The sequence below is a fragment of the Perna viridis genome, chromosome 7 (assembly GCF_037379345.1).
Source record: "Perna viridis isolate PV_CMFRI_1.1 ecotype Kerala chromosome 7, ASM3737934v1, whole genome shotgun sequence".
Lineage (NCBI taxonomy): Eukaryota > Metazoa > Mollusca > Bivalvia > Mytilida > Mytilidae > Perna > Perna viridis.
Genome location: NC_142451.1, coordinates 48,790,434 through 48,809,394, shown reverse-complemented (window position 1 = coordinate 48,809,394; position 18,961 = coordinate 48,790,434). Strand labels below are relative to the sequence as shown.

Genomic DNA, 18,961 nt, shown 5'->3' with positions numbered 1-18,961 from the left:
GTCATTAATGGCGATTTAGATATGACCAATGACCAATTATCGCCCGGACTATTTGGACAAGATCAAATCAGTAGAATATTTCATTTGAATATTGTACCCATTTATACTTGAAGAAGACCATAAACTTCGTTTTGAAGAAAACCGAAAGTCTAAGCAAACTTTCCAATTTTGAATTATTTGATAAAATCTGTGGGAAAATTTCAGATCTTGACAAATATTTATATATTTGTGTAACAATAATTAATCCCGTTAAGGACAAATATATTATACTGACAAGCTGATGACAGTTACTTCCCCCTTCGTGTTGCTATGTTGAAATTCAAGGGTTATACCAAGTTGTTTTAACCCAGTTTTCATAATAATTTTTACGTGACAAACAGGGAAAGTTAAATCTGGAGGATTGGAAAATTCTATGTTAAAAATCATTTTGCAATACATCAGGGTATATAAATAGTAAAACAAATGTCTATAAAGTTTAGCAGAAAACGCTAATATTCGAAACATTAAAGAAAATAATTCTGAAATCGAGAACTACGTATTAAAGATATAAAACTAGAACTGCATTTTTATTAAATACAAATGTTTAAAAATTGGGAATAATAATTGGCAATTTGATATATACATAATAACAAAAATCAAGGAATTTATAATTTTAAAAAAATCTGTAAGAAAAATACAATCCAAATTAATTTCGCGTTTTATATTTCATTCACATATGTTAATTTTATTGTTAATCTATCAATGACCCCTATGGATAATAATCATGGAATTTATCAAATAAAATACTTCTTACCTGTTAGCTGATGGTGACATATTTAGATGTGATAAATAGTCAAAGTCTTATTAACCATAGATTATAGAATTTGATTCAAATGCAAAATTGACCTCCTACAAGCCGTCGTAACTATTTCAGAAAAAATGTCTATTGTAACAAAAGAAAGAACTATTACTACTACCATATATCTCGACGTATTACTCTTATTTTCTATAGTAACCTAAAAAGATACTAAAATATTTTATTGCTCATTCCGAACGCATCCTGCACGTAGAAATCTACAGCGTCTGATTGGTAAAGTGTTCATTTCAGACCAACTATATGGCGGATTCATTATAGGTTGCGTTCGCTATAAAATTCTAGTAATCAGTGACCGATATGGGACGATTTTATATTTATTTTATAATCTAATGTTCCTTTCATTAGTATTATGGTTCATTTTATATTTTAGAAACAAGGGTTTTAGATTGATAAATATGTAAATCAATGACATATTTCTGTAATTAAATTATCTGTTTAAATTGATGAATTCGGGAAACAGTAACATTTAATTATTCCAAGCTGGAAAACAATATCAAAAGACAAGACATGTATCACATAAGGTGGATGTAAATACGATAATAAACATAGGTGGTGCTCCTTTTAAATTGTTTATTTTTAATGTTATATTTTTTGTATTAATGAAAAACTCAGAAATCAATTCAGTTAAAAAAAAATAGGCAAACAAATTATGTATTACCATTTCATTACCGACACAAGTAAATATAAAAAAACTGCATATTTTTTCACATATTTTTTTTTGAAAATTTAGGGACCCGAACTAGCCCCCCCCCCAATATTGTACATTCAAGATCCGCCACGGTCGGAGAAATTAAGACCATGTTTATTATTTGTATACTAGTATATTAATTTATTCCCTTTATGCCTGATATTTCACTGGTACGTCCATATCATTTACCACAGTAAAATGTTAAGTGTGTAAATATCTTAAATGAATTACCCGAACAAAAATACTTAAAGCAAATATATAGTTTATCAAAGAGATCTAACAAAGAAAAAAAGGCAAAGAGAAAAAGCAAGAACAAAACTGAACAATGCCTACTTATCAGGAATGTGAAGAGGAAAAAAAACGACAAGAAAAAAAGGACAAGTTGACTATTTCAAAATTTTCAGCTTGAAAAAAACCTATGACCACCCGTCTCAAATAAGTGCAACATTTTTGTTCCTTCGCACCATTTGTGGTCGACATGTGCACTCTTACAACTGAAATCTATTTATTTCGTTACTACCATCAATCGTGTTAATCAATACAAAATTTAGAACTTTTTACTACCCTTGTACAGCTGTTCGGTCGTAATTATGTCTTGTGCAATGTCCTCAAATGCGCAACCTTTTGTTTTCACTTTTATGGCCCTTTTCGCAGGCGGAACCTCGGACGTTTCAGAACGCGCAAGTCTTCCCTACAGTTCGTCGAAATACCGAAGCCAAATTGATGACAATGGTAGTCAATGATGTACTGTCGTGTCTCGCTTCAACGAACGACTTGACTTTTTGAACATATTATGAGTAACCATTGTCGCCGTATAACAAGCCTATTATCATAAATAAGGATTAGTCTCTATAATGTTAAAATTCAAGGAGGTACAAGCCTATTTTATGGTAAATGATATTGTGGATTAAAGCGATGCCTTGAATTTTCTCACTAAATTTTGGCGATTTCCAACCGTTTGATGTGAGATAGATGGCTCTTTTGATGTGTTGCCGCCGTTTAAGGTAACATTTGTATGCAGGTTAAAATAGTCAATTTGTGCATCATATTTTGAAGAATTTCACCCATTAAGAATAGAATTTATATTAGTTTTAATAATATTTAGCATTTTTAAATTGTTTGAAATGATAATGAGTCATAGCTTTTGTAACGAATCTATAGTGAAGTGTGAAAAAACACAAATTGAGGATCAAATGCACATGTCGAACAAAACAACTAGAAAATAATCTACACATTTTAACCATAACCAATGATATCTTATTAAACATTAATACCTGCATGTGTAAACTATTTTCTCCCGAAATTTGAAACTTTGTATTCCGTTCAACAAATTAAACCGTTATAACACGCAACATTACTGGAAACGGTAAAACAAGGTAAATTACATTTGTCGATCGTTTTTACACAACTAACTTTATCGTATTAAGTCAAATCTGCAAAAAAAATATCTGAGCATTACTTTATGCTGACACAGCGTAAAATGGTTTCATTGAGAAGAATTGAAACACAATAAACATTCATTTTTGCAACTATTTGCATGGTTTAGAAAATATTTTATCTGGTTAAAGTTTTTAGTGTTTTGTATTTTTTTTTTAGTTTTGGGTGGTAATCTAATATGTCACCGTCTTTGTAAAGTTCAAATATTGACCATGAATTGAACGTACACTTCGAAAATTCTGTTAATCACATAGAGGTTCAGCTTCAGATTATATTTCCCTCTCCGTAAAACGCAATCAGTGCCCAAAATTAACTTTCTGTCCAAACAATCCGCAAGTACTTTAGCATGTCATATTTTCTATAGTTAACAATGTTTTGCTAGATCTTGGTAACACCTATAACACATAAACACCTTCTCTGTACCAATTAAAACGTTATAAACAGCAAATGAACATCGGTTTTATCTAGAAATGCACAACTGACCCGCTCGTAAAATAAATTGAAATGGAATCAAATTTGTCATGAGGTCATGAAAGTGTCCATATACAACATTGATCCAGGTGGCATGAACGATCTGCTGATAAAAAAAACCGCATAAAACAGTTGCTATTTCCACTGACCCATACGTGCATTCCAAATGACCCTGCCACAATCTTAGATACATTCAGTTCTCAAGGTCAGTTTTGTCTTGACTGATTTTAGAGTGTGTTTAAATCCCAACTACATTCTATTGCTTGTTCGTGATAACAAAATGCTCGATATAACGATTGTTAAAGGAAAGAGAACTTTAATTTGTAGAGTAAATCTCAAAAACGAGACTATCTATAGAGTTCGCGCGTGTTCATTATTCTTACTCTAATTATTTCTTCACTACTATTTAAATTTGGAGTCCAAAAGTTTCATGGTATATTCTTAAAAGATGATGTGTTGCACATATATATTCAGCAAGTCTGGGGCAAGTGCTGATATAGATAACTACATATGTGTGTGTTATTGTTTATTGATGTCCGAATTGTGCTAGAATGAATCGTGTGACTTTGTCAGCCATGTCTTAGAATGAACCATGTGCTAGAGTAAATCAGTGAAGATTTAGTTGATCAGCCAAATCATAGAATGTACCATGGGCTATTGTAAATCGGTTGTGACTTGGTCAGCCATGGTCTAGGATGAACCATGTGCTAAAGTGAATCAGTGATTACATCAGTTGGTCAGCCAAATCCTAGAATGAACAATGTGCAAGAGAGAATCGGTGGTGACTTGATCAGTCATATCCTAAAATGAACCATGTGCTAGAGTGGACCACTGGTGACTTGGTCAGCCAAATCCTAGAACGCACCATGAGTTGAAGTGAATTGGTGGTGACTTGGTCAGCCAAATCCTAGAACGCACCATGAGTTGAAGTGAATTGGTGGTGACTTGGTCAGCCAAATCCTATAATGTACCATGTGCTAGAGTGGACCACTGGTGACTTGGTCAGCCAAATCATAGAACTCACCATGAGTTGAAGTGAATTGGTGGTGACTTGGTCAGCCAAATCCTAGAACGCACCATGAGTTGAAGTGAATTGGTGGTGACTTGGTCAGCCAAATCCTAGAACGCCCCATGAGTTGAAGTGAATTGGTGGTGACTTGGTCAGCCAAATCCTATAATGTACCATGTGCTAGAGTGAATCAGTGGTGACTTGGCCAGTTTTGTCCTAAAACAAATCAATAAATGTTCACTATTTGTTGATCATTGTTTTGCCTGTCAAGCCTTGTGGTATGATGACTTTTAATTGTAACATGATGAACATTACCCTTTGGGCGAAAACTAGTGTTCGTTAGCCATCTGTATATGTAATGAGATGATTAAGTGGTTGACATGCTATCCATGACCTAGAGAGAATCAGTAGTAACATGTTCCAGTGAATTTGACTAACCAGGTACGATCGAGTTCATCATTCATGACCTTGCTAACCATGATTAATGACAAATGAACTGACTACCCTTGGCTAATTACTGATGACCTCACTAACCTGGACTAATGACTAATGATCAAATACCTAACTTACCAGGACTAATGGCTTCGTTAAACATAATCAATGACTGATGCTTGGTTTACCATGATTAATGACTAATGACCTGATCAGCCATGATTAATGATAATGCTAGGCTTACCATGATTAATGACTAATGACCTGATCAGCCATGATTAATGATTATGCTAGCTAACCATGATTAATGACTAATGGTCTGGCTAACATTGACTGATGAATAAATACCTGGCTAAACTTGATCAATGACTTCTTTTTTATGAAACATTATTAATGACCAATTACCTTGCTACCCATGAATTATGACAAATAACCTGGCTAACCAAGGACTAATGATTAATGACCTTGATATCTTTAAATAATGACTCATCACCTGGCTACCCATGACTAATGACCTCGCTAACCAGGGTATTGACTAATGACCTGGCTAAAATGACTGATAACTAATGACCTCGCTAAGTAGGAATAATGAGTAATGACACCGCTAAGCAGAACTAATGACCAGGCTAAATACAATGTATAACTAATAACTTGTGACCTGGCTACCCATGACTCATGATTAATGACGTCACTAACCAGGACTATTGACAAATGACCTGGCTAAAATGACTAATGACCTCACTACCCAGGACTAATGACTTATGACTTGGCTAACCAGGATTTATGACTAATGGCCTGGCTAACCATGATGACTTATGAAAACTTGATAAACTAATCCTAGAGAAAATCGTTCACTTTTGATCGTATGCCCGACGTATGTATTAATGCTTGGTATATGTGAACGGATGAGAATGAATAATCACCCATTATCTGTACAGTGTAGTAATTGATTATTTGATTTACATGTGCTAGAGTGAATCAGTGACAATCTGGTCAATCTTGAGGTGTAGTGATTCAATACTCTCTGATCTCCAGTTAATCAATAGCCTCACATTTATCCATCAGCCACAGTGAATCAACTATGTCACGGGCTACAATCATTTGATAGTTACTTGAGATGGAATCAATGGTTAGCTGACCAACAAAGAGCTCAATAGTTCATATCTACTGATCTAGTTAACATTTTACTAGTTTGAATCAATAATCCTCAGTAAACGGTTAGCTAAAGACAATCGAGGAATAATTGGTTAACGTGTGTCAAAGGGATTTAACGTGTTAGTTAATGATTACCTGTTTAACTGTGTGTTAGATTTAATCAATGACTACTTCATAACATAACTAATCATGCTTTAAAATTCGGTTAACCAAGAGATGGCCTGTTCAAGCATGTACTAGGTTCAATCAATGGTGAATTGGGACCATACAAAAAAGCCTGACAAACTATCGACGATGATAGAGTATTCCAGGGAGAACATCGTTTACATTTGTTCTTTATTTTTGTTTTGTTTTTTTTCCTTTTGTTGTTTGCTTTTGTTCTGCTTTTTTCATCGCCAAAGATGAGTCGAGTGTGTATTAAATTGGTTTTTAGATCTGGTTGGATTGATTTTCAAAACATACGTTCAATAAGCTTAAGTAACATCAAATTACTGTACACTGTATTGTATTGTATTGTGTGATTGGTTCAATATGTCAACTTACTGTACACTGAATTGTATTGTGTGATTGGTTCAATATGTCAACTTACTGTTCACTGAATTGCATTGTGTGATTGGTTCAATATGTCAACTTACTGTACACTGAATTGTATTGTATTGTGTAATTGGTTCGATTTGTCAACTTACTATACACTGTATTGTATTGTGTGATTGGTTCGATTTGTCAACTTACTGTACACTGTATTGTATTGTATTGTGTAATTGGTTCGATTTGTCAACTTACTGTACACTGTATTGTATTGCGTGATTGGTTCGATATGTCAACTTACTGTACACTGTATTGTATTGTATTGTGTAATTGGTTCGATTTGTCAACTTACTGTACACTGTATTGTATTGTATTGTGTGATTGGTTCGATATGTCAACTTACTGTACACTGTATTGTATTGTATTGTGTAATTGGTTCGATATGTCAACTTACTGTACACTGTATTGTGTTGCGTGATTGGTTCGATATATCCGAGGAAGGCATGTTCAGCGGGAACAATTTTTTTTTAAATCCGGGCTCACATCCTGTGGTTTTTATGTAGGAGCCGTTTTTTTTTTTTATATTTTTTTTCATTTTGACTGAGAGTTCATATTGTAAGTGCTTAAGTTTTTTGTGTGATGTCTTGTTTTCTTTATCTTAAGTTTTTTGTGTGATGTCTTAATTTCTTTATCTTAAGTTTTTTTGTGTGATGTCTTGTTTTCTTTATCTTCAGGTCTAATGTGCTACTGTCGTTTATTTAGCTACAATGTGTATGGAGATCGTCTCTTTTTCCTGTTTTTCCGTTTGGACCATGTACTAGGATATCTCTAAACTGCCCTTCTATTTTGATGCCTTGAATTTTTTTGTCGGCATCTACGTTCACAAACCGTGTAACAATACACATTTTTGTATAATTCTCTATCAGATCACGTCAGAATAGCATTACGTGGCATAATTTAGAACACAATACTAAACGACTGGTCATCATAAATTTACACTGCACAATGAAAATTGAAACTCAAGAGGGTCTCTTTTTCTATATTCACGCTAAATTCATCCTAATTTATCCAATCTAAGATGACAAGCGTTTTTCTACAATAAATCATCTATTGTTATAATTTGATACCTTTATCATACTGGGGTAAAACGTTTTGTTTGAGGTCAAACAACCTATTCAGCTTCTAGAAATTCATCATTAATAGAAGCATACATCATCCTAGATTTATAAGGAACATTGTTGTCAAATTATCGTATATAACAAAATATTGCAAAAGTGATATGTCAGATAACACCAGAGAAAAAAGAAGAGAACCGTAAATCTTCCGAATGGAAAAGTCACGTGTTGTCATAATTTATGATTCAAGTTAATTCTACAAAAAGACAAGAAAGGGCGACATTTATTGGACAGAACTATCTTATACAGAGCAATCAAATCATATTTTTGTTACTTCAAAGAAACTGTTCTTTCACTCTCCCTCCGTCAACATTCTGCTTCATTAACAAACATGTATTGTTTTTAATGAGTACGGTTTTTAATGAGTACTCATAAATTCATAAGGAAAATAAAAGGTGAAAACATGGAGGAAAATAAAAAATGGTTGAGCCTAAGAGTAGAGAAATAGGACAAAAAAAGGTTCATAACATACACTTATATGATGATACTAAGTTTACTCTATATAAACAAGGATATTAATAGCCTTGTGAGACCCGCGAATATTAACCCTGAACCAGCGTGCGCACACCTTGAACCCGTCAGGGTACTTCTTGGGATCTGATAAAGTACATCCATGAGAGTACACATTGAGACCTACCTGAGTATAAATCAAGTCCTACCAGAGTACACATCGAGTCCTACCAGAGTATACATTGAAACCTACCAGAATACACACGGAGACCTACCAGAGTACATATTGAGACTTCCAAGAGTACATATTGAGACCTACCTGAGTACACATCGAGTCCAGCGAGAGTACTATAATGCTACATCTTCTAAATCTTTTTGTCATAAGGGACTAAAAATGACCGACAATTAACGTGATGTGGAGATTATTATTAGTAAATCATACTCGAAAATGAGTTTGTAAACATGAATACGAAATGTATACATAATTAAATTATTATAAACATATTCTATTTTACGCTCCCCACATTCTAGTAATATGAAATCAATGTCAACACCCTATTCAACAAAGGGTTTGCAAAACATTAGACATAGCAAGAACATTTAAGGGAAAGCGACACCAACATATACGGATATGACACGGTTCCTTCCCGTTATTTACTCCGTTAGGCAACTGTTAGTCTTGTGCGGTTACGCCAATCCAATGAAATTCTATAGTAACATTTTTGAATAAACGATGGATAATTCATGATTTTTAGGTATAAATTGTATGTTTCCGTCGATTAATGTAACTTGATGAAACTGATTAACTTGCGTCAATCATGCACAGGTGAACAGAAAATTAATTCTAATCCCGGAGACAAAACAGATCGGTTACGAAAGAAAACCTGACGTAAGAGTGAACCAGGGGATACGTGAGGGACTGAAATAATCAAGTGGGATAATTCTGGACAAGAATTAAGTCTGTATCTACAATCGCTTTGACTTAGCAAGTTTTTATATTTCAACCTTTGATTTGTATCGTATACTTTTTACAGACACGCAGTTAAATTCATTGTAACAATAACCTAAATCGTAACACATACTCTATGTAAAGGCATATCAGTGACCAAAATTTACATTAAATTGCAATAAATTTATTTCACATCTTACCACATGCGTTATTCTCGTACATTCAATATGATAACGGGGAGGTAATCTCTTTGTTCTGTATGAAATTCAAATTTTTGTCATCTTCAGCAGACAAAACGTGCTTTTATGGATCAAATTGGTATCGAACAAGGAGGCTTTTTGTTTTTCCACTGACAAATTACATGTTGGGTATCCTAGACTTTTAAAACATTCTAAACTTTTATTGAACAAGATATTGTTTCACATTCCCATTATTGCAAATCATTATTTGAACAAGTCATATGTGCTTTTTAGTTCATTACTCATTGCTATGTCAAAAAATTTCCTATTCCAATGTCTTTTGTGATTTAAGCTTGTTGATTTTAAAAACACCTATCATAACAATTTCCCTCTCAGTCATACTTAAAATTACCCCCGCCCCTCTCCCCCGAAATTCATGTTTTTTTCATGGTGATATTTATCCTAAAGGGGAAAAATTCCCCAAATTGTAAAGTGTCAGCGTAAATGTACAACATCTAATTATCTCATTATGCCATAACTATGTTTCGTGTAATTTCTTTAGCTTTTTATTGTTGCTTCTTCTAGAAATTCATTTGTAGACTATTGTTTTAAAAGACCAATCACGGTGAATTTTCAAGTTCTCTTTGATCCTGCGTCTTATGTTGAAGAAGTTCTATTTTTATGTAAAACAAAGACAATTCAAATGTACACATTATGAACAGAAAGGAGGGGTATTTTCTTGAAACTAATGGAAAGACTGCATGCAACCCAATTATCACCTACAATGGATTCTGTTGAAAAATCTACCAAAATATAAAACCGTATTGGACACGGGAGGTTTAACACGCTATAAAACCAGGTTTAATCTATTATTTCTAACAGAAATGCCTGTACCAAGTAAGGACCACTGCGATGGATTCAGACTTTCCGGTTTTTCCCTTAATATTACCCTTCGTGTATCCATTTAGCAAACACCTGGTTTTACCCATCATATATTGTTCCACATCCTTTTCGCTTTCTGTGTGCTCCCAACCACTGTGTTTGTCAATTTTATTTAATTTTTTTATTTTGATATTTGTATTCCAATCTTCGTTTCTCAACAACTGTACATTTGTAAAACGTGGATGTTTATCTGCATACCAATGTTTCTACATAGGTGTACCAGAATACATGTAAAACATCTATTGAATGTTGCTATTACCAAAAAAACCAGCTAGTTTTCTAGTTCACATATAAACAAATCAGAAACTGGTCACACGGAGTTAAAAAGATATTTCGATCATCCACTATATACTTCAATAATGATAATTCAATGCAAAAATAAACATGAAAGTGAAAAAAAAAAGACACAAGTTTACATTCTATTATTACGAGTTACTATTACATTGTCCTGTCGATCAGTATTTCCTTTGCACCTTCTGAAATAATTGATATTTTAACAGACCACAGCAAATCGCTGGAAATAGACACCTTGCGCAAAACAGGATTTTACTTAAGTTAAAATCAATTGTTTAACGTTTGTATTACTTTTGTTTTGGATATTGAATACAGCAGATAAATGGATGAATGGCGGTTACAGGAATTTAATATTTTATCAGACAACTGGAGTTTCTTGTAACTTATAAAAGATTCAAAGTTTTATTACTAGAAATGAATAAATATTTTCTAGGATTTCATTGCCTAATGTGTTTTTAACTATTTATAAATTGTTTAAATGTATTCTGAAATGTGCTAAAAGATAAAATTATCATAAAATCATAAGTACCGATTAATTATTGAAAACAATATCTATTATCAATGCGTTCTTGTCAATGCGTTTTTAATGTTGGCTTATTGGAACAAAAACCAGGTCACTTCAATGCAGGAAAAATAAATGTTATTGTCAGAAATGCACGGAATGGCATATCCACGGAATGCATGGAATGGCATTGACACACAATGTATTATGGCATTGTCACAGAGAGCATGAAATGTCATTGACACGGAATGCGTCGAACGACATAGTCAAAGAAAGCATAGAATGATATTTTCACAGAATGTATGACATGGCGTTGTACAGAATGAATGAAACGGCATTGTCACATAATGTATTGAATGACATTACCCGGGAAAGCATGTGAAGAAAGTATGAAATGGCAATGCCACAGACTGTTGTAGAACACATTAAATGGCACTGTCATGTAAGGTATGGAATGGCATTATCGAAAAAAAAAGCAGGCAATGGCTTTGTCACAAAATGAATGAAATGTAATTTTCACCGAAAGCATAAAACAGCACTTTCAAAGAACCTGTGGAATCATTTTAGCAAGTAATGATATTCTTACAGAATGCATCAAAAAGCATTGTCACAGAAAGCATGAAAAATCAGTCGCAAAATGCATGGAACGACATTGTCACAGTAAGCTTAAAAAGGCACTGTCAATAATTTTTATTTCAGATAGAGGACATTGATCAAAAAACAACTTAAAAACCAATAAAGGATAAATATGCATTGTATAACAAACTTCGGTTTGTAAGCCACGGACTGACAGGGTTACATTCAGGTTACGGTTTGTAAGCTGCGGAATGACAGTGTTATATTCAGGTTACATTGTCATATATACAATGTATATGAGTGCTGCATTGAGTCATGCCACCATTATTACTCATTAACTTCGAAAAAGAAGACCAAAAATAAAACGCAAACTTGCTGATACAGAGCCAAGTTACTTTGACATAAAATCATTGACAGCAACCAAACTATCACGCGACAGAAAAAATAGCTTACACGGCAAAGCAACTTATCTCGCAAATAAGCAAAAAAAAAAAAAAAAAAAAACGCTGCTTTACTAAAACAACTTGAGCCATTCCAAGAGTTTACATGTCCGGCAATGGTTTCAAGTTTACATAACAAAGTTTAATCAACTTTTCCACAAGTGCTTTATTAGAAGTAACTTACTGTCTCATATCATATAAAGCATGACGACTTCTATTTCATTTAAACAAACTCAGTTTGTGTACAATGATTATTTCAAGTTCTCATTTGCATTTTACAATCAATTCAAGCTTCGGAAGGCCCTCTTTTATTTCACAATTAAATTTTACAATTGTTGAAAATAGAACATTGTATACTGTAATAGAACTGTACACACTTCTTACAAGTGTCTACATCAATAGAATGGTTTACTTAAGACTCCATTTTATGCATTTTATGCGCCAGTTAAAAGTCAGGAATTTGTTTACTTGAACTCTTGTCTATTTTATGTTATATGATCCGTTTGAATTACTGTTTCCTTTTCTGAATGTTGCAGTTCCGTGTGCAAGTTGTTTAATTTTACCGTGTAACCAATAGCAGCTTGCAAAATTAACCAGACATTTTGTACTCGAAATGATCAGTGCTCGATATATTTTTTAAATGAACCATTTTGCTTTATGGATTCAGCAGCCAGAAAAGAGGTTCAAAATGCTGTATACTTTAAATTACTTATTAAACGGTACAATGACAATATCTAGTTCAACTGAAAGGGATTCTTGGAATTTTTGGTAAATTGATAATTTTACAACAGATTTTTGTTTCCGGACTATAAATGTGTTTATGTACACAGTAAAAACTTCTTAAGAGAAAATAACACTCGTTTTTGCGATGGTTCTTTCAGGGTATGACTTCACAGTAAGGCAAGTCACATTCGAGTTATATTTCAATTTCATAGGCTTAAATGAAAATAACAAGAATTTCAAAAGGCTACAAAAAGGGAGCGGGTCCCACGTGTAGGCTGGACCACACAATATGACTGTAACGTCTTTATAGCCTCAGTTTAAACACTTAACTTTTCCTATTTGTATTTCTTATTTCATTATTTTGTTTTGTGGTATTCGTCATATCTAGTTGGAAGTGGATTGTAAATAAATAGCTATAGTTTATAGCCATTGATCACCTCTTAAAAAAGAAGGCGATAAAATATTCAAATACTCTTCACGTCCAAAGCGACAAAAATGACGTCATCAATAGAAATAAAAGGATTCGGTAGTTTCCAATTATAGGAAACAACACAGCCATATTTAGTCACTATTTGTCTTAAGTGCACACATATCTTAACATTTACGACTTAAATCAAATATAATTACAAAAGAAAATTAGGACACCATAAGTAACACAAAAAAAAACTGTGATTTGATTCAGAAAGATCGTAAAAAGAAAAAAAACACCAATACGCATGCACCTAATGTTTAAACTGAATAAACAGCTAGGCAAGCAGAACTATATAAAATGTGATTTTATTATACATAAAAATCATGATGTAGCGGTATAAATCACCTTAAGTCAAACGGAGTTGTCTTTCTTAACTTAGCATATCGTATTAATTCCACTGAAAGACGTTCACTTCGTCTAAAACGAACTCTATCGACTTGAAAGGAAACATAGCTTTGATCAAAACCGAGACATCATTTTGCATTTACAAAGCTCGCATCTGACGTTGCCCAGACTTGTCGGTATGAAGGGAAACGAAACTCTCTCAAAGATAGCGTGTTCTGAAGTAATCAAATCGAAAATCAATTTAAACAATACCCGAACCTTAACTTAATTAGATCAAAGTAAGCAGCAACTGAAATTCGTCATGTGACACCTTCAGGGTTCATCAGTTTCATGTCCGAGTCAATAAAAACATTTAACAGTGGTGAAGAACGATACTGAAAAGGTGTACATAAAAACCAAAAGCAGAGATAAGATTTCTGCTAGAGTTTTGGTTCCCTTGATTACTCTTTCACAACTTAAAGAAGAATATATAAGAAAAAAGAAACGCATTTACTTACATATTTTCATTATGTTTTTGCGTTATTTCTTTGACGAGAAACTGTTCAGATCATGTTATGGGCTATGAAATACTCTGTCTAGTGGACATTTCTCCCTACTACACAGGCAAATATTTTTCACGTGAAATTCATGTTAATCGAGCTTCACATGAAATTCACGTGAACTTCACATGAAATAAACTTGATTATCAAATGAAATTTACTTAACATTGAATTTCACGTGAAGGCTCGATTAACACCAATTTCATATTGACAATAGTCAAGATCTGGTCAGTTTCTCCTTTAAGTTTATTTGCTCAAATCAGGTGGAAATCATGTATAATTTGTATGAAAATCATGAGAAATAATTTTCCCTCCCTAACTTTATTACAACATATAGCAGAATATTTTAGTTTATAACGATTTCCAACTTACGTGGTCTTCTACCGTTTAATTCTTGGAATGAAGTTGTACAACAATGTAAAACTTAAAGTACAGTGTAGTTATAAATGTTTGTTTGATATTCATCCATAGTAAGTTCATTCGCACCAAGAGAAGAGCAAGACCATCTAGCTAATTATTTGATATGAATTCTTAAACTTTTGCTACAAATAACCTTTCTTTTCGTATATAATAATCATTATATACTCGCTAAGTCTTTACTTTTTCGGTGTGAAAACTTATCTTAGCAAAAAAGAAACTGCTTATTTATTTAGCACATTATAGAGATACATTTCTAACCTTTCAAAAATTTGCTTCTTTTCTACCGTTTAAATTTGTATCGATGCGGGCGGTCTTTGGGGCTGTAAATCAAGTACTTAAAACGGTGTGTCTTTTACTTGTCTCCTTCCTTTATCTAAGTTTCAACAGTTATTACCAATTGTAAATTAACAAGTTCTTTTTTATCTGATTTATGGGGTCTAAATTGCTGTGTGTTCCAATTTTCTATATTTGTGCTTTAGCATTTATGGTTGTGGATTCTAGTGGGCTTATCCTGTTGAAATGAAACCCAGTTGGGTGGGTTTGATAAGGTTTCTTTGATGTCGCAAAATTAAATATGTAAACGCTGTAACATTTTTCAAAATGGAATTCCTCAGATTTTGTCACTTCAAGTTAATTAAAATAATATATATAAAGTTTACCTGGCCGAGTGGTCTATGGTGCTGGGCTTTGTGCATGCGGTGTTGCCATAGATGTCACAGCGATACGAGTTCGAGTCCCGCGGAGGGAACGACAAAAATGTTGCTTCGTAAATTTGACACAAATTCTGAGACGTATATATATATATATATATATACATGGAAGGGTCTGAAATGTTTGTTTAAATAATTAACTTTACCGAAGTCAGTTTCTATTTACATAGACATAATTAAATTTATAATCTGATTCGGGGGTACTAAGGAAAGCAATAATTTTACAGTATTCAAAATATAAAATAGTATACATACCTGCATCCTGTCCAAGTGATAATTTGCATTTAACAAATTGAAACACTAATATTGAAAGTACATTTTTTGTATTTTCAAATTTCCATTAAAAAAGGAAAAAGAAGTGTACTAAATAATGCATTGTCCTTGAACGTCCTCCCTTATTAAAAAGTGAAATTAAAACTTCATCTTAAATAGTGTAAATCAACAAGCAGTAAAGAACTAGTGTAAGTTTCGTATAAGTCATTCTTGTAATATTAGAACATTGGAGGAAAGACACCAAATTTTCTTAATTTGTGTTACAGAAGTGAAAAATTAATCACATGGCGACGATTGTGGTGACACAACGTTTTGTGCCTGGAGTATGTTATACGTATAAGATATCTAAATAGGTATTTATTTCAATTTATTTGAATATATACAAATAAATCCTATTGGGTTGATAAATTGAAATTCACTATTTCAACAATTAAAGTAAAAAGACAAATTATTTTCTACAATGAATGAAATGTTTTCTTCCTTTCCCTCTCATCTTTCGTCGAGAAAATGGAGTAATGTGAGAAAAAATATACAAGTGACATTGTTGTCTTTTTTTATCCAAAGGAGAAAGAAAAATTTGAGTTGATGTTATTGGATAAAATGTCACAATTAATATTCTATTATGATACTTGGTAAATAATGTACAACATGTAAATGATAAAAAAAATTAAACTATCATCTTAAAGACATATATTTACAATAATAAAACAATAAGAAATGAAATGCACAATCCTAACAAAAATTATGAGCCGTGAATAAAACCGTATATCTGTTACAAAATCTACCTATGTCAGAGCGACAAAAACACACAAAATTAGCCATAAAAAGAACCCCCAAAAAATGCATTTAAAACTAAATTACGTATTTTATGTTCTTTTTATTTTAACGTAACTTCTGTTAATGCTAATTTCTTACTGAAAAAAAACGGAGTTTTAATGCGTCCGAGTACGATGGATGAATTATTTTCTCCAATCTAGGTCATCAAAATTTGATTGCCATAAAGTTTCGGTATAAAATGGCACGGCAAGGGTGTAAAATAAAAACGTGGCGGGAAATAAAAACTCCATTACGGCTTCTAAGCCTGTCAAATGTTTATTGCGCCTAAACCTAACACCAAGAAGACAATCAACGCGCATTTTGATGTTTAATGCAGAGAATAAAATCAGTTCTTACCTTGCTGTTTTTTTTCGTCTAAAAGCTTTGTTCCACGGTCTTTTGACAAATGACACCCTTCAGCAGACGACACTTATTCAGTAGCCTTTAGCTTCAAAACTTCTACTGAAACTTTTAGAAATGAAATCAAAGTTAAATAATTTGAAAGAAAAGTTATTTCTAAAAGTTTATTGCTTTGATTTTGTCATTCCATCTAGTCATTATTTTCGCCACAAAAAATTATTCTAAAATCTTATCAATGTTAACCAAAGAAACCCGCGTTCAATTTGAATTATTATATATGGTGTTGAATTACAACGCGCTATTAAAGTTTAGCACTAAAACCTTATGAGAAAACATATAAAATTCTCTGATATTAATTACTGATGGCGGAGGAAGCAGATCAGATAGGATATTTTTGTACCGCGAGTGTATTACTGCGCAAAAGTAGACCCACCCCATATGAGAGGGCTATAATAAAGCTATTGGCTTGTCTTTGTACCGTAATTCCGCTTCAGCCATCGATAGAATTTCTAAACTAAAAAAAGATTAATTGAATATGTTATAATCTTTTCCTAACTTTCTGGTTTTCGACTGGAAATATGGCACTTTATTTCTGTTTTGGTCAATATTAAATCTAGAAATACGAGAAATGGGCTTAATTCAGTAAAACTCTATCACAGCATTAAATTATCGTATAAATCACACATTAAAAATTATTACGAAATAAAATGCTTGTTTTTCTATTCCCCTTTATCAATTATCGAATCATTTTCAGATAATTAAAATTTTATTTTCAATCTCTCGAAATTGAAATACTTAAAGCTACATGCATAATTGTAATAGCCCCGTACATTTATGTGCTCATAAAGATTTAATAGAAGTAATTTTAGATTCATTTTACTACAACCAGGAGGATATTGTATTTCTATTGCTTAATTTTATTCTCCTGTCTTCAGCACTGATATTTTACTTTTGTTTTATTAGTCCTTTCTTTCTTCATTTCCATAATAAACAAGAAAAGATACTTTTATTATGGTAAGGAGAAGTAAAAACAGCGTAAAATAATAATAGTGTGTTGAAGAGCCCAGGAGCTGCAAGACATTTTTATGCTGAGATAGATAATTTCGAAATATTGGGATTTCAATAAAACATTTCAAATGAAAACTTGTGAACCATTTTGAAAGTAATATTAATTGGAGTAAAGGGTTATCAAATAAACGTCCTGGATTAGAAAATAAAAACAAGCGAATGGAATCATTAAATGTATTGAAATCTAGAAGCAAATAGGCAGAAATAGATTGTTATGACTGGAACATAAAAGTCTTTATGTTCCGTTTGCTTCTATAAAAGACGGTCTTGCTTAAACACAAGGGTCATAGAATTTAGACAAAGCTGTTGAAGCTACATAGAGGTGGATGTAAGGGTAAAGACTGCTTAGGGAAAACGAACAAATGTTTGGTGGTGGCTACAAGGAAATAAACTAACATGTGCTTAGAGAATAAAGCATTAGATATTAATGTGAAAATGTACAAGCTTAAATGGAACAAATGTTTGGTAAGTGGAACAAACAGAAACTTTCTCACAGAGGAATACATGAAGGAATTCTGAGCAGGTGTTGTGGCTACAATGGAGTGATCTTAAAAAAGAAATATGTAGGGTGAATATGGATGGAAATCTACTTAGCTTAAAAATACTCAATTTACATTTAACACGAACAAGCAGTAATACAAAAATGGAAGATAATGCAATTCTGCGAAATAAATACAGGATAAAAGCAGATCTTTCAGGAATATTTACAGTAGTGCACACAAAGGTATCTAAACTAAAAAGACCCTGTGAAGAAGTGAAGTAAAATATGTGAATATACAGGCAACGAGAAAACGAGAAAAAAAAAAAAAAGAATTGGTTATGTAAACGTGTGATTTTATTTAGGAATGCCAACCGTGTTAATGCCCAAATGTAATCTGGTTCGTCTTTTATACATGTATAGTAGCTGTTAATGGTCTATTTTACAGAAAATAGAATGACATTAAAACACCGAACAAGAACAACTATAATGACGCTGTTATGAGTCCAAAGCTTAGAACATAATTTTTAAAATAAAACCCGAGTGAACAGGTGAATGTTCTAGGTAACCATGGCTTCAACCTGTCTAAACGAAACAAATATTATGAAAGGTCAAGACACCGGTGTCCATCATGACTATAAAGTTTCTGAAATGAAGTTGTTGCAATTATGTGA

At 32.7% G+C, this 18,961-nt stretch overlaps 1 protein-coding gene across 2 annotated transcripts in view; it reads right to left on the bottom strand.

Annotated features, from left to right (window-relative positions):
* LOC148613081 (homeobox protein php-3-like) overlaps positions 1-16,863 on the bottom strand; it is a 58,936-nt gene extending 42,073 nt beyond the window's left edge. Inside the window, exon 1 of one of the 2 annotated variants that reach the window (XM_088595117.1) lies at positions 16,739-16,863. The gene's annotated coding sequence lies outside the window, so the exon portion shown is untranslated. Of the gene's footprint in view, positions 1-793; positions 881-16,738 lie in introns of those variants that run through there. The other variant, XM_088595115.1, reaches the window with a different exon arrangement.
* Between the last annotated feature and the right edge of the window lie 2,098 nt (positions 16,864-18,961).